The 12,917-nt window shown below is 33.2% G+C and overlaps 1 protein-coding gene and 1 pseudogene across 1 annotated transcript in view; one reads left to right on the top strand and one right to left on the bottom strand.

Annotated features, from left to right (window-relative positions):
• Window positions 1–12,917, top strand: part of LOC137629711 (zinc finger CCHC-type and RNA-binding motif-containing protein 1-like) — a 543,938-nt gene that overhangs the window by 293,382 nt on the left and 237,639 nt on the right. The gene's annotated exons all lie outside the window — the stretch shown is intronic.
• On the bottom strand, window positions 354–1,507 carry LOC137629324 (neurotrophin 1-like; annotated as a pseudogene).

Genomic DNA, 12,917 nt, shown 5'->3' with positions numbered 1-12,917 from the left:
CTTGTAAATTCTTCTTAAATATTCGAAATTCTCATATATATTAAATTATAATGTGTTATCACAGATGATGACTAGAGAACTGCTTTCTTCACATACTAGTTGATGGCAAAGTCATGCCAGGGATCCCACAGGGATTGCAATGGTTGTCTATTGCAATTGCACCCTGCTTATGCTCCTAGAATAAAAGGAAAAAAAAAGAAAGAAAAAACTAAGAATCATAAGACGGTTCCTGGAAAGTTACTTTTCTAAGTATGAGATACGTGATGTGTTGGCTTCAGTGGTCGATGGTATAGGCTCATGGCTTTAGTGGTCGATGGTATAGGCTCATGGGTCTAGTGGTCGATGGTATAGGCTCATGGCTCTAGTGGTCGATGGTATAGGCTCCCAAGAGGGCAAGCGCAGCTTGCCCGGCAGCTTGAACGTCTCAATAGCGAAGGGGAAGTATTGATCGTAGGGGTCGTAGACGAGGAACCGATGGTAGACGGACTTCTGAAGGCACTTTGACTCGTAGCATTCGGGCACCAGAGGGCAGGAGTCGCCGGAGGTCAAGCACTCTTCGATGCGAGTTGTCTGAGTGAGAGTTTCGTAATGGACGTCGATGTTGTTGATGATGACCCTCCATTTGCCTTCTGTGTTCTGGGCGCGAAGTGGCCTCACGTAGGCGGTGTCCGAAGGGCACAGGTAGGTCTCCTCCTCCAGAGTGTTGGGGCGTTCGACCGATAGCTCGGTGCTGAGGTCGGCCACGTCAGCGTAGAGAGAAAGGACCTTCTCGTAGTGGTACTCGGCCGCATGTTTGATCTCGTAGGATGGGTACTCGGGATCCTCGAGGCACCAAGGCTTCGTGGTGTTGGCTGCGCAAGCAGGGACCGCAGGTTCGTGATGCTTGTACTTCGGTTGTGGATGGTAGGAAGGTTGTGGATGATAAGAAGGCTGGGGATGATAGGAAGGCCTTGGCTGGTAGGATGGGGCCGCGTGATGGTGGGGAGGAGCTGTGATGCTTGACCGCTGGAGCTCCTCCCAGGCTGAAGCTGGAGTGGGAGCTCTGGTCGGCGAGGGACACGCCCACAATCGCCAACAACATCTGCGTTTTGTGGATAATTTCATTCCAGTCGTTAAGCAAAATAAGATAAAGTATTTCTTTGTGATTTGCTTATGCATTTAAATATAATTGTTTAAGGAAATCATGTAATAATTCAATGTTGGGGATAATTATTTAGCTTACTAGTGACTAGTGCTACTGCATATAACAGCTACATATGGATTTTTTTTTTTTTAATATAATTTGTATTAACCATAGAATGGAGGCAAGTAAATATGTTTTATCTTGATAAAATAGGATATGCTTTTATCCATTCATGAAACATTAATGCATTAAAAATGAAAAAAAAAAGAAAATAAAAAATACCTTGTTTAATTTGATATTCCACTTTCCTTGTAATCAATTACATTCTTTTAATATGCAAAACAATTATCATTCAACTTACCACATTTCTCAGAGACATTGTAAATCTAGTTGGTGCAACCTCAGCTCTCGAATAAGTTGGACTGTGCCATAGTGGCTATCCAGGCTCCTTTATATACCCAAGCCGTCCTTGGGTCCAACTGCTGCACCCCCACCCCCCACACATACACCTCTTACCCGCCCCCCCCCCCTCCACCTCCACCTCTAACACCCCCCCCCCCCCCCAACTCCTTTGGCGCTCTTGAGCCCAGGTCCCTGGCTAATAAATTCACTGACTGAAAGTCTTTGATACTACTTCTTAAAGAGATGATTAACCTTCTTTAATTCACTAACTAGTGTTCTTGAAAACTGTGATGTTATTTCAATAAATCTCAATTTGTATCCTGAGAAAGATAATGAGACATTGAACGAATTTGCAAGATAAGATAATTATACATGGAGGGAATTTTTAAGAAAAAACAATGATACATCGAACGAATTTGTTAGGAAAAACAATGATGTATTGAACGAACTTGCAAGAAAAACAACGATTCATTGAACGAACTACAAGGAAAAAAAAATGATACATAGAACGATTTTGCAAGACAAAAACAATGGTTCATGGAACGGAACTACAAAAAAAAAAACAAAAAAAAAACAATGACACATACAGCCAATTTGCAAGAAAAATTAATAATGCGTTGAAAGCCTTTGCAAAAGAAAAAGCAAAAAAAAAAAAATTATATTTTGACTAAATCTAGAAGTAAAAGTAACTACATTCAATAGATTTTCAAGAAAAATAACGATAAATTGAACGAATTTTCAAGAAAAAGGAGATATATTGAACAAATCTCTAAGTAAAACCAATGATATATTGAACGATTTACAAGAAAAACAATGATTTATTGAACGAACTATAAGAAAAATACAATGATACATAGAACGAATTTGCATAAAAAGAAAAAGAATATATAATACATAGGACGAATTTTCAAGAAAAAGCAATGATACATTGAACGAATTTTCAATAAAACCATGTGAATGAAAACATAAAGAAATCCTTAAACAAAACCCAATGAAATAGAACGTATCAAAAGGCAGAGAGAGGAGAGAGAGAGAGAGAGGAGAGAGAGAGAGACAGAGAGAGAGAGAGAGAGAGAGAGTGCTATCCTTGGCGCTCGATACATTCCCTTTACAAGTGTCAGTAATGACCACCGTCTGTTACTGTCTGTGTTAGTACTCCTTCGGGCCTCTATGGGAGGCTATAGGTAATAGACAATGGGGGGCGGGGGGGGCAGGTGGTGCAGAATTCCCTTCCATACACTTCCCGAAAGTATTGCAAAGATCACATGAAAAAAAAAAAAAAAAAAAAAAAAAAAAAAAAAAAAAAAACCATTCGATGAAAAGTTCATTTACATTCACTAGATTCAGATGAAATATATTTGCATTGAGTGACGATATATTTAATATATTTATTGGATTGTCATGAACGGCGAGAGTAGATTAGTGTGTGGACAATTTCTATTCATTTAATCATTGTGAAAAAAAAAAAATTAAAATATATATGGTCATAACAAAAAAAAAAAAAACATTCGAAGAAAAGTTTATTTACATTCACTTGATCCAGATAAAATATATTTGAATCAAGTGACAATATATTTAATATATATAGGATTGTCATGAACAGCGAGAGTAAATAAATGTGTTGATAATTTTCATCCATTTAATCATCGTGAGAAAATGAAAGTATTCATATTCATCATTTACAAAATTAATTATACGGGACAAGAATATAGATGAGGTTAACTTTCTGATATAGATAAAGAAGAGTACTTTCCTTTTCAAGAGGTGATTATAAAAGTGCAAACAGATTGAACAAATTTATATATCAATAGATAGATAGATAAGTAAATGGCGAAGGAAATAAGTAGGTGTGACTTTGTTTACGTATGCATGTTTCTTTATATATATATATATATATATATATATTTGAATATATATATATAATATATATATATGTAAATATATATATATATATTTGAACATAATATATATATATATATATATGTGTGTGTGTGTGTGTGTGTGCGTGTGCGTGTGTGCGCGTGTGCACACGTTTTATATCGGTCTTATGATACAGTTTATGGACGGAACCCGGTCCACCCTAGCCACTGCCAAGAGATAGTACTATAGCCAGTGTCTAATCATCACCAGGTCCATTTTTATATACATTTACACTCGAAAAAGGTCATCATTGAAAAGCGGGTGATTAAACAGCATTTAATAATTTAAAATATAAATTCTTACATACATTTTCATATATTGCGGTAACCCGATTCACAATAGAACTTTAATATTTCATTAACAGTGTTCACTACTTCTTTAATACTGAAGTGAAGGCCATTTGATAAATATTGTCTAGAATCTGTTTGCTTAAATGGTTAACGCATCGTGTAATCAGCAAGGTTGATTTCAGCAAACAGCGATGCAAATCAGTTCACAAGCTCACAATATGTTTATAGAGTTTCCTTTTTTTTTCTTAAGAAACACATTGAAATCGATTTCTTTAATGATGAAAGACGTGATCCCTCGATTTTCTTTAGCAAAAGAAAGTAATTTAAGAGTTAATGATATATTGCAACTATCAAAGAGGAAATTTAAATAAATGAATAAAACTATTAAATGTAATAAGAGATTCAGTTCCGTCGTTTGCATAATTGTTTCTGCATATTCATGTTTCTAGTTGCTGGCCAGATGACGATATTGTGGCACCCTCTCTCTCTCTCTCCCCCCCCCCCCTCTCTCTCTCTCTCTCTCTCTCTCTCTCTCTCTCTCTCTCTCTCTTCTGTGCGTTGATGTAGGAACATGTACTCATGTTGATTTTTCTGTTATTAAAATTAGTTTTCATTTTTGACATAAGTCTCCTCGACATTATAAAAATTATAAGCTGCTAAATAATTAAATTCTACGTCTATTATTTTATCAAATCTTCTATCAACTAAATTAGATTGTTAGTATAAGATACAACATTGCAAAATCTAATTAATTATCATTGCTAATTGAAAGCAACACAGTTCTCACGTCTTTTCATTACGCTAATTACCGATACATTAAATAATGAATGCAAGGACACTAACTCAAGTACTCGCACAGAATGTTAATCTATCAAAGTGAAATAAAGCTCTCTCTCTCTCTCTCTTTCTCTCTCTCTCTCTCTCTCCTCTCTCTCTCTCTCTCTCTCTCTCTCTAAACAGTTGTCTTCTCACCTCAGTAGTTCACAGGAGAGTTCCACCAAACAAGCATAATAGAATAATACAAAGAGATTTGATTATCTAAATAACGGCTACTGTACAATAGTTGGTGGATAATTCATCTTATATTCATCTATTGTTCCTTGCGAAATTGAATTACTTATCTAATGAAGTCTATAAGTAATCTCTAATAATACTGAGGGATAATCTCTCTCTCTCTCTCTCTCTCTCTCTCTCTCTCCTCTCTCTCTCTCTCTCTCGTTTATATAATTGGTTTAACAGTACTGAAATTGATATACTGTAATTATCATAGTATTGCAAATGTAGCTACCCTATTCTTAAGAGGAATGCTTCCATTGTAATTATTCTCTAAAAGAGAGGAGGGAGTAGATATGAGAAATGCATTAATAGGTTATGTTTAAGTGTTACCCTATGAATATGAAGCCTTACTGGTATTAAATCAGCTTAAACTAGCTAACCAACATATTAACAGAATAAGAGGTCTTCAAAGTTTAAATCCTCCATTATATTTTTTCCAATCTCCTCCTCTGAATCAGAACAGATGGAAAGGATATGAAAGCTTCTCTCTCTCTCTCTCTCTTCTCTCTCTCTCTCTCTCTCTCTCTCTGAGTATTCACGTAGGTATAGGAACTAAAAACAATCGAGAAAGCTTTTTATTGCTGTCTTCCACAAGTTCATCGCCAATATACTCTGAGAACAATTTGTTTTACACTGAGTTCCTTTCCTTTCACAGCTTTTGTTGTCATTGCTGTTGTATTTGTTGTTGTTTTACAGCTTTTGTTGTTATTGATTTTATTCCTTGATATTGTTGTACAGCTTTTGTTGTTATTGTTTTTTTTTCGTTGTTACTGTTACACAGCTTTTGTTGTTATTGTTTTTTTCCGTTGTTGTTGCACAGCCTTCGTTGTTATTATTGTTTTTTTTCCGTTGTTGTTGTTTCACAGCTTTTGTTGTTATTGTTTTTTTTTCGTTGTTATTGTTTTTTTTCGTTGTTATTGTTTCACAGCTTTTGTTGCTATTGTTTATTTCGTCGTTGTTGTTTCACAGCTTTTGTTGTTATTGTTTTTATCCGTTGTTGTTGTTTCAAATCTTTTGTTGTTATTGTTTTTTGTCGTTGTTCTTTCACAGCTTTTGCTGTTATTGTTGTTTCCGTTGTTGTTGTTGTTTCACAGCTTTTGCTGTTATTGTTTTTTCGTCGTTGTTTTTTCACACCTTTTTGTCGTTATTGTTTTTTTTCGTCGTTGTTGTTTCACAGCTTTTGTTGTTATTGTTGTTGTAGCTGTTGTTGTTTCACAGCTTTTTTTATTATTACTGCTGTCCTTCAACTGAGCTCCACTCCAGCCAGCTTTCAAAAAGGAAATAATGCATAATCAAAACCTTCTTCCATAACTCCCTGTTCATCTTTGCGTGACCATCACATTATGAAAGGGAACACATTCCTGTCAGCATTGAGGCACATTAAACCTACTCATCTTTACGTGGCAACACTTAAGGTGTCATTGTTGTCTGTCTGTAACGCCCCTCGTGTAACCTTGTACCCCAAGGAGGTGATTAAATGCTCTCTGTAATTCCCTTCGTTCTCAAAGACGTTGAGCTTTTTATAACCTTGGATCTTAATTCCCCTAGGCCGTGAAATGGCTGACTGTTTGTTTAATCTCTTTCGTGATTTTTTATCCTCCCGTTCATTTATATTATTGTCACGGCCTCTTGATTCTATTCTTTATTTTGATCCCCTTCATAATTTCATTTCCCTTATTTCTTACATAAAGTATTTTCATAATCAATTTTTCAATATTTCATTCTTTTTTATTTTTCGACATAGTTTCCTTTATTTTCTTGCTTCTTTTATATTTCCATCTTCTTAAACTTTCTATCCCTTATTTCTTTCATAAAACCCTTCTTTTTTTAACAACTTATCAATATTCTTCACCTCTTTTCACTAAGGATAATTGATCTTCATTTACGAATGATTTCTTATTGAAATATAAGAGTAGTTATTACTGCTGTAAATAATCACCTAACTCTTCTAGTTTTTTTTTTTTTTTTTTTTTCATTATTTAGCAGAATGCCAAATAATGGTGGTGGTTGCTGTGGTAAAATCACTGACCGGGTTCGATTCCCGCTGAAACTCGTTAGTTTCTTTGGTCGCTGCAACATCACCATCCTTGTGAGCTAAGCATGGAGGGTTTGAGTGAGCCTATAGGTCTATCTGCTGAGTCATTAGCACCCATTGCCTGGCCGTCCTTTCTCCTAGCTTAGGTGGAGAGGGGGCTTGGGCGCTGATCATAAAATCTATATATTGTCAGTCTCTATGGCATTGTCCTGCTTGATAGGAAAAATGTCACTGTCCCTTGCCTTTGTCATTCATGAGTAGCCTTTAAACCCTTAAACCTTTTTAACCTATCTGAAGATATCTTCCATACATCTCTTTGTTTTTTGTTCTTTTTATTTTGCCTGATTTTTTTTTATGTTCATTGGTGATAAAATTCATTTTTGTAACCTATCTAATTTCACTACTCCCTATTGCAAATGATTTCTCATTATTTCCATAAAATTTTAAAAACTCACATACTTGTTTATTGTGAAAGTTTGTCTGAGAAAGGGATGTGTTATGTCTCCCTGGCGGAGTAATATCTTAATGGATGGAGTGAAGACGGTTTCTGTACCTTTGAAGTCTTCGGATGAGAAAATAGGTTCTGGATTGATTACAAATGATTGATGCTTGCAAAAAAGGCGGTGATTATTATGGATAATAAAAGAAAAAATACTTGTACTGGTAAGACAATTTAAAAGTGTTTGAAAAAGGAGAAAGTAGAGATCAAGTAAAAGAAAGTTAAAAGTAACGAAATTGGAGTAGTAAATAATAATATAGATAATGAATGAATTGAAGTGGAAGAATTGTCTCAACAAACAAGTCTCTCTCTCTCTCTCTCGTCCTCTCTTCTCTCTCTCTCTCTCTCTCTCTTATATACTATATATATATATATATACACACACATATATATATATATATATATGTATAACAGTATATCTATATACGGCCATATGGCATTCTTGTTCAATGTCAGTGCAACATCACCTCAGAGACAACGCACGCCTTCATAATTTCAAAGTATTTCAAAACTCGTGAATGCAAAAGTCGAAACTTGCAAATGTTACCCAACAAATTGACGAAGATGCAAAACTGATGTCTGGGCTTATTCCAACACGCGAACCAAGATTTCCATCTGGGTGAAATGCTTCACTGGGGCTCTATACTTGGTTCTTTTCCTCTTTCACCTTCTTGGAAAGAAACTTTGTTATATAATTGAATTCTAATTTCCAGCTTGTGCTTCTGCTCTGTCGCATTTTTAGAAAGAAACTTTGTTATATATTTTGAATTGTAATTTCCAGCGTGTGCTTTCATATTTTTCTATAAAGATATTTTCTTAGAGGTTACTCTAGTTATCAGTTATGTGTAATAGTCCTACACTGTTAAGAATTTGCATTAAAAAACGGTAAATGCCTCGCAACATTTATTCCAGGATGTTTACCGTTTTAAAAACGGATATATTGACGTAAAGGAGTGATATTCCTCTCACCAACCCCGTAGAAGATGATAAGAAAGTATGGTAAAAGTACGGTAGCCTTTTTTTTTACTGAAATACGGCTGAGAACAGTATATTTTTACAGAGAATATCCTATCAAAATCACGTTTTTTTTTTAAGTTTAGTAACCAAATTTTTATCATCTTTTTGGCTAATTATATTTACATATCCCAATTTTTTCCTTGTATATTTTGCATTCCTTTTTTATTCAAAATCCCATTATTTTAAATGTCAAACTATATTCCTTTCTCTCATTGAGTATTTTTCTTTTTTGGGGGGTGGGTGGTTTTCTAGGATTTGTTATGTTTTTAGAAGGTGTTTGAGTGGCTTTGTTTGTATCTGTATTATAATTTCATTTCAATTTTCTCTCTCTCTCTCTCTCTCTCTCTCTCTCTCTCTCTCTCTCTCTCTCTCTCTCTTATTTGGATAGCGTTTACCAAGTTAAATTGGTGACTTGATATCCAGGTTTTCTTTTCACCTTCAGTTATAAAAATCCCCCCCAAAAATTAAAAATCCCCCCAAAAATTCGCTTCGATTTCCATGTTTTGTGATAACATCAGATAAGACATGAGTACCCAAGGAAAGATAATACATTATTGTTCTAGATATATGATATTTTAATGCAAGGATTTTGATCCGAATATTATACAATTTATCAAAAGGATGTATTTTAAGTTATATCTCCTGTAACCACTTCCGCTCTTTAAGATAGTTGCAATTTATGTCTTTATTTTATTTTGCTTAACGTTTGTCTAGTATACAATAGAAATAGTTTCTTGATTAATATGGTAGAGGTACATGTTATAACCGGAGGGAATGACAAAAAAAAAAAAAAAAAAAAAAAACACATTGAAAAATATATGAAATATAAAGGGATAAAATACGATGCTGAAAATCGTCTATTTGTGTTGAGAATGATAGTTTTAGTTAAAGATGTCTTTCATTCCTTTTTTAAGAAGGAATAAAAATAATTGAATACAAAATAAAATATAGAGAAAAAATGTAACGTTGAATCTCGTCTATTTATGTCGATACTCAACAGTTTTAGCTAAAAAGACTTAATATTTTTCCATTCCGTTTTTCTTAAGAAAACGGGACTTCATCTCGAAACTCGAATTTAGCTAAAAAGACCTAATATTTTCCATTCCGTTTTTCTTAAGAAAACGGGACATTATCTCGAAATGGATAAATATATAAACACAAGAAACATCATATAATTTAGAAGAGAAAATGAACATCTCGGTTGCTGTTTGAAAGCCTTCCAAACTAATATTTAAGTGCACCGCAAAAGTAAAGGGCGGGGTTGAAGAAAGATGAGAGCCAGAGAGAGAGAGAGCGAGCGAGAGAGAGAGCGAGCACACAATTATTATTTCATGTAATTCCACTTATTATTTGCCAAGAGGCATTAGCGGTTGCCTCAGGCTTTCTGCTCTTCTCTTTTTTCTCCGAAATCTATATGGTCCTAAAAACGTCCCCTTCATTATTAGAAATCGTTTCCGTTATTTCTTTGCTTGTTAAAAGAGTAGAGAAAATTCTTATTGCTTAAGTGGTGCTCTCTGGTGTCATTTTTAGTGCATGAATTTTGTAAATAACAATCATTTGTGTCATAAGGTTTGGAGCATTTTATTACTCCATTATTCATTATTGATGTTGTTGGTCACATATGTAAATATATATATATTATATATATCTATATATATATGTATATAACTTATATATATATATAATATATATATATGTATACATATATATGTAAATAGTATATATATACATATAATATATATATATGATGTATGTATTTATACATATATATATATATATATATATCTATATATACATATACTGTATATGTAAATAGTATATATATATATATATATATATTTATATATATATATATATATATATATATTTATATATATATACATATATATATATATATATATATATTTATATATATATATATATATATATACATATAGTTATGTATATTCGTATATGTATATATAAATATATATATATATATATATACATATATATATATATATACTATATATATATATATATATATATATTTATATATATTTATATATGTATATACATATATATAAATATATATATTATATATATATATATAATATATATATATTTATATATATATATGTATTATATACTATATATATATACTGTATATATATATATATATATATATAATCATTTGAATACATTGATTAAGATATTCATCCACTGTTAATTCTCTCTCTCTCTCTCTCTCTCTCTCTCTCTCTCTCTCTCTCTCTCTCATTTAATGTTAACCCAACATACAAATAACCGAAAATCAAGTAAGCAGAAAACAACTAATTATAAAAATTTATCGGTTTTCCACGAGCACTGGTGTTTGATTGATCACTGAGAGAATATTGTAATTGATCCATTTTCATGTTTTACTTGGCTGCTTTTATATACTTTTATATACTTTTCATTGTTTTACATGAATATATGGTAATGTATATAACGAGCAATTCATTGCTGGTAAGCTTATTATACTCAAAGGTTGGCAATTTCCCCTTGAGTTTAATTAAAAGGGTTTTTTGGTGTACAGAATTGACACATCTCTATGTAGCGCTACTTAGTATACTTAAGGGACTATAATTTTCCCTTGAATTAAATCAAAATAGTTTTTAGGTATACAGAATAGACATATCTCTATGTAGGCCTACTTAGTATATTCAAGGGTTTGTAACTTCCCCTTAAATTAATCAAAATGTTGTTTAGGTATACAAAATAGATATATCTGTATGTAGGCCTACTTAGAATACTCCAGGTTGGCAATTTCTCCTTGAATTTAATCAAAATTGTTTTAGGTATACATAATAGACACATCTCTATGTAACCTTACTTAGTATACCCAAGGGTTTGTAACTTCCCCTTGAATTTAATCAGAATGTTGTTTAGGTATACAGAATAGACATATTCTCTATGTAGGCCTACTTATGTCATGAATTGGCAACCACTTCACTCTGTATTTCTCCTAGGTCAAAAGTGATAGGAACAATATGATACGGTTTGGGTGTGTACAGTATTTATTCTAGTCTGGCATCAGAGCCACACCTAAATAGCTAGGTGAATTAGTAATTATCTTTTAAACTACTGGCTCTAGTTTGTATTCATGAGGCGGAAAGGTAAAATGTTCACTGAGTAAACATAATTTAGTATCCGTCTGGTATGATAATAATAATAATAATAATAATAATAATAATAATAAGAATAGGGAAGTGGGGAATATGGGGAAAGGAAGAGTACCCCTGGATACAATCCAGTTTATAGCTCAAAGGCAGGTACTCGGGATGGGAAAGATTAAGGAAATAGGGAGAAAGAGAAGTACAGGAGAAGAATAAAAGAGAGGGGCAGACCCTCTTGCGATAATTGCTTGTTTAACAGGCTGATATAAGTTCGTTTGTGTGTTCGTTCGTTTAAGAACGCCTTATCTATAGTTTAGATACGGACTCATTCACTAGGGCAGCCCGTAAAACTAACATAAGACTATTTTCATATTTTATCTATGAAAGATCTATTTTAATGTTGTTACTGCTCTTAGAACATGTTCTAATTGTTCATTACATCCATTGTAGTTTATTTATTTCCTTGCCTCCTTTCCTGACTGGGCTATTTTTTTCCTGTTGGAACCCTTCTGATTATAGCACCCTGCTTTTTCGTAAATAACCTAGAATTAGTCAAATCCCATATTCATTCCTTCTCTCATACTCACTAAATAAGAAGTTATTTTAAATACAAAACTAAAGAACATGCTCGTTTCAGATTGCCCTACCTTAATAACACGGACAAAAAAAAAAGCTACTTAAAGGAAAAAATAGTCAAAGAAAACGGGAATAATATATTGCAAAGAAAACGGGAAGCCGCTTGAGTCGTCTTAACAGTCGTTTGTTGACAGCGGCGAAGAGACGTTTCTTCAAGTTGCGTCATCCATTCACGGAGTCGGAAAGGAGCCACTGTCTTCGGTGTATGGCAAAGTAAGAAAGAAGTAATTACTGTGGTGATCTTGTGGTTGAGGGAACGTTTCATTTAAACTTTGTGAAAGGGGTTTTTACTCGGAAATGCAAATCCCTTCAAGATTAGAGTTGTATAATGATGCTTTATAGAAAAGGTTTATTTTAATACGTATGGGAATTTCCTGTAGTTCTTTCTATATTTGTAACTAATATTTTCTATTTCTATATTTCTAAACTTCGAAATTTTCGTTTATTTAAATATTTCTTAGATAACTGAAAAAAATATATTATTATTATTCCATCATAAAAATTCATAGTAAACTAGCCATGAGAGGATCATAGAATCGATCATTTGTATAAATTTTTTATCAAAGACTGAAAAGGACAAAATATTCAATATCTAGCCTGAACTTTACATTACCTATTTAGAAAAGAAGAGTCCGATATAAAAAGTAAAAGGAACTTGTGTATAATGTCTACATGACATATCCACGGGAAAGTTCATTAGCAGTAGTAGTAGTAGTAGTAGTAGTAGTAGTACTTCCAAAGCTACATCAGTAGTAGTAGTAGTAGTAGTAGTTCCTAAGCTACAACCCTAGATGGAAAAGAA

This window comes from Palaemon carinicauda, chromosome 37 (assembly GCF_036898095.1).
Source record: "Palaemon carinicauda isolate YSFRI2023 chromosome 37, ASM3689809v2, whole genome shotgun sequence".
NCBI classification, from domain to species: domain Eukaryota; kingdom Metazoa; phylum Arthropoda; class Malacostraca; order Decapoda; family Palaemonidae; genus Palaemon; species Palaemon carinicauda.
Note: the sequence above shows the minus strand (reverse complement) of the source record. Positions and strands in the feature narration are given on the sequence as shown.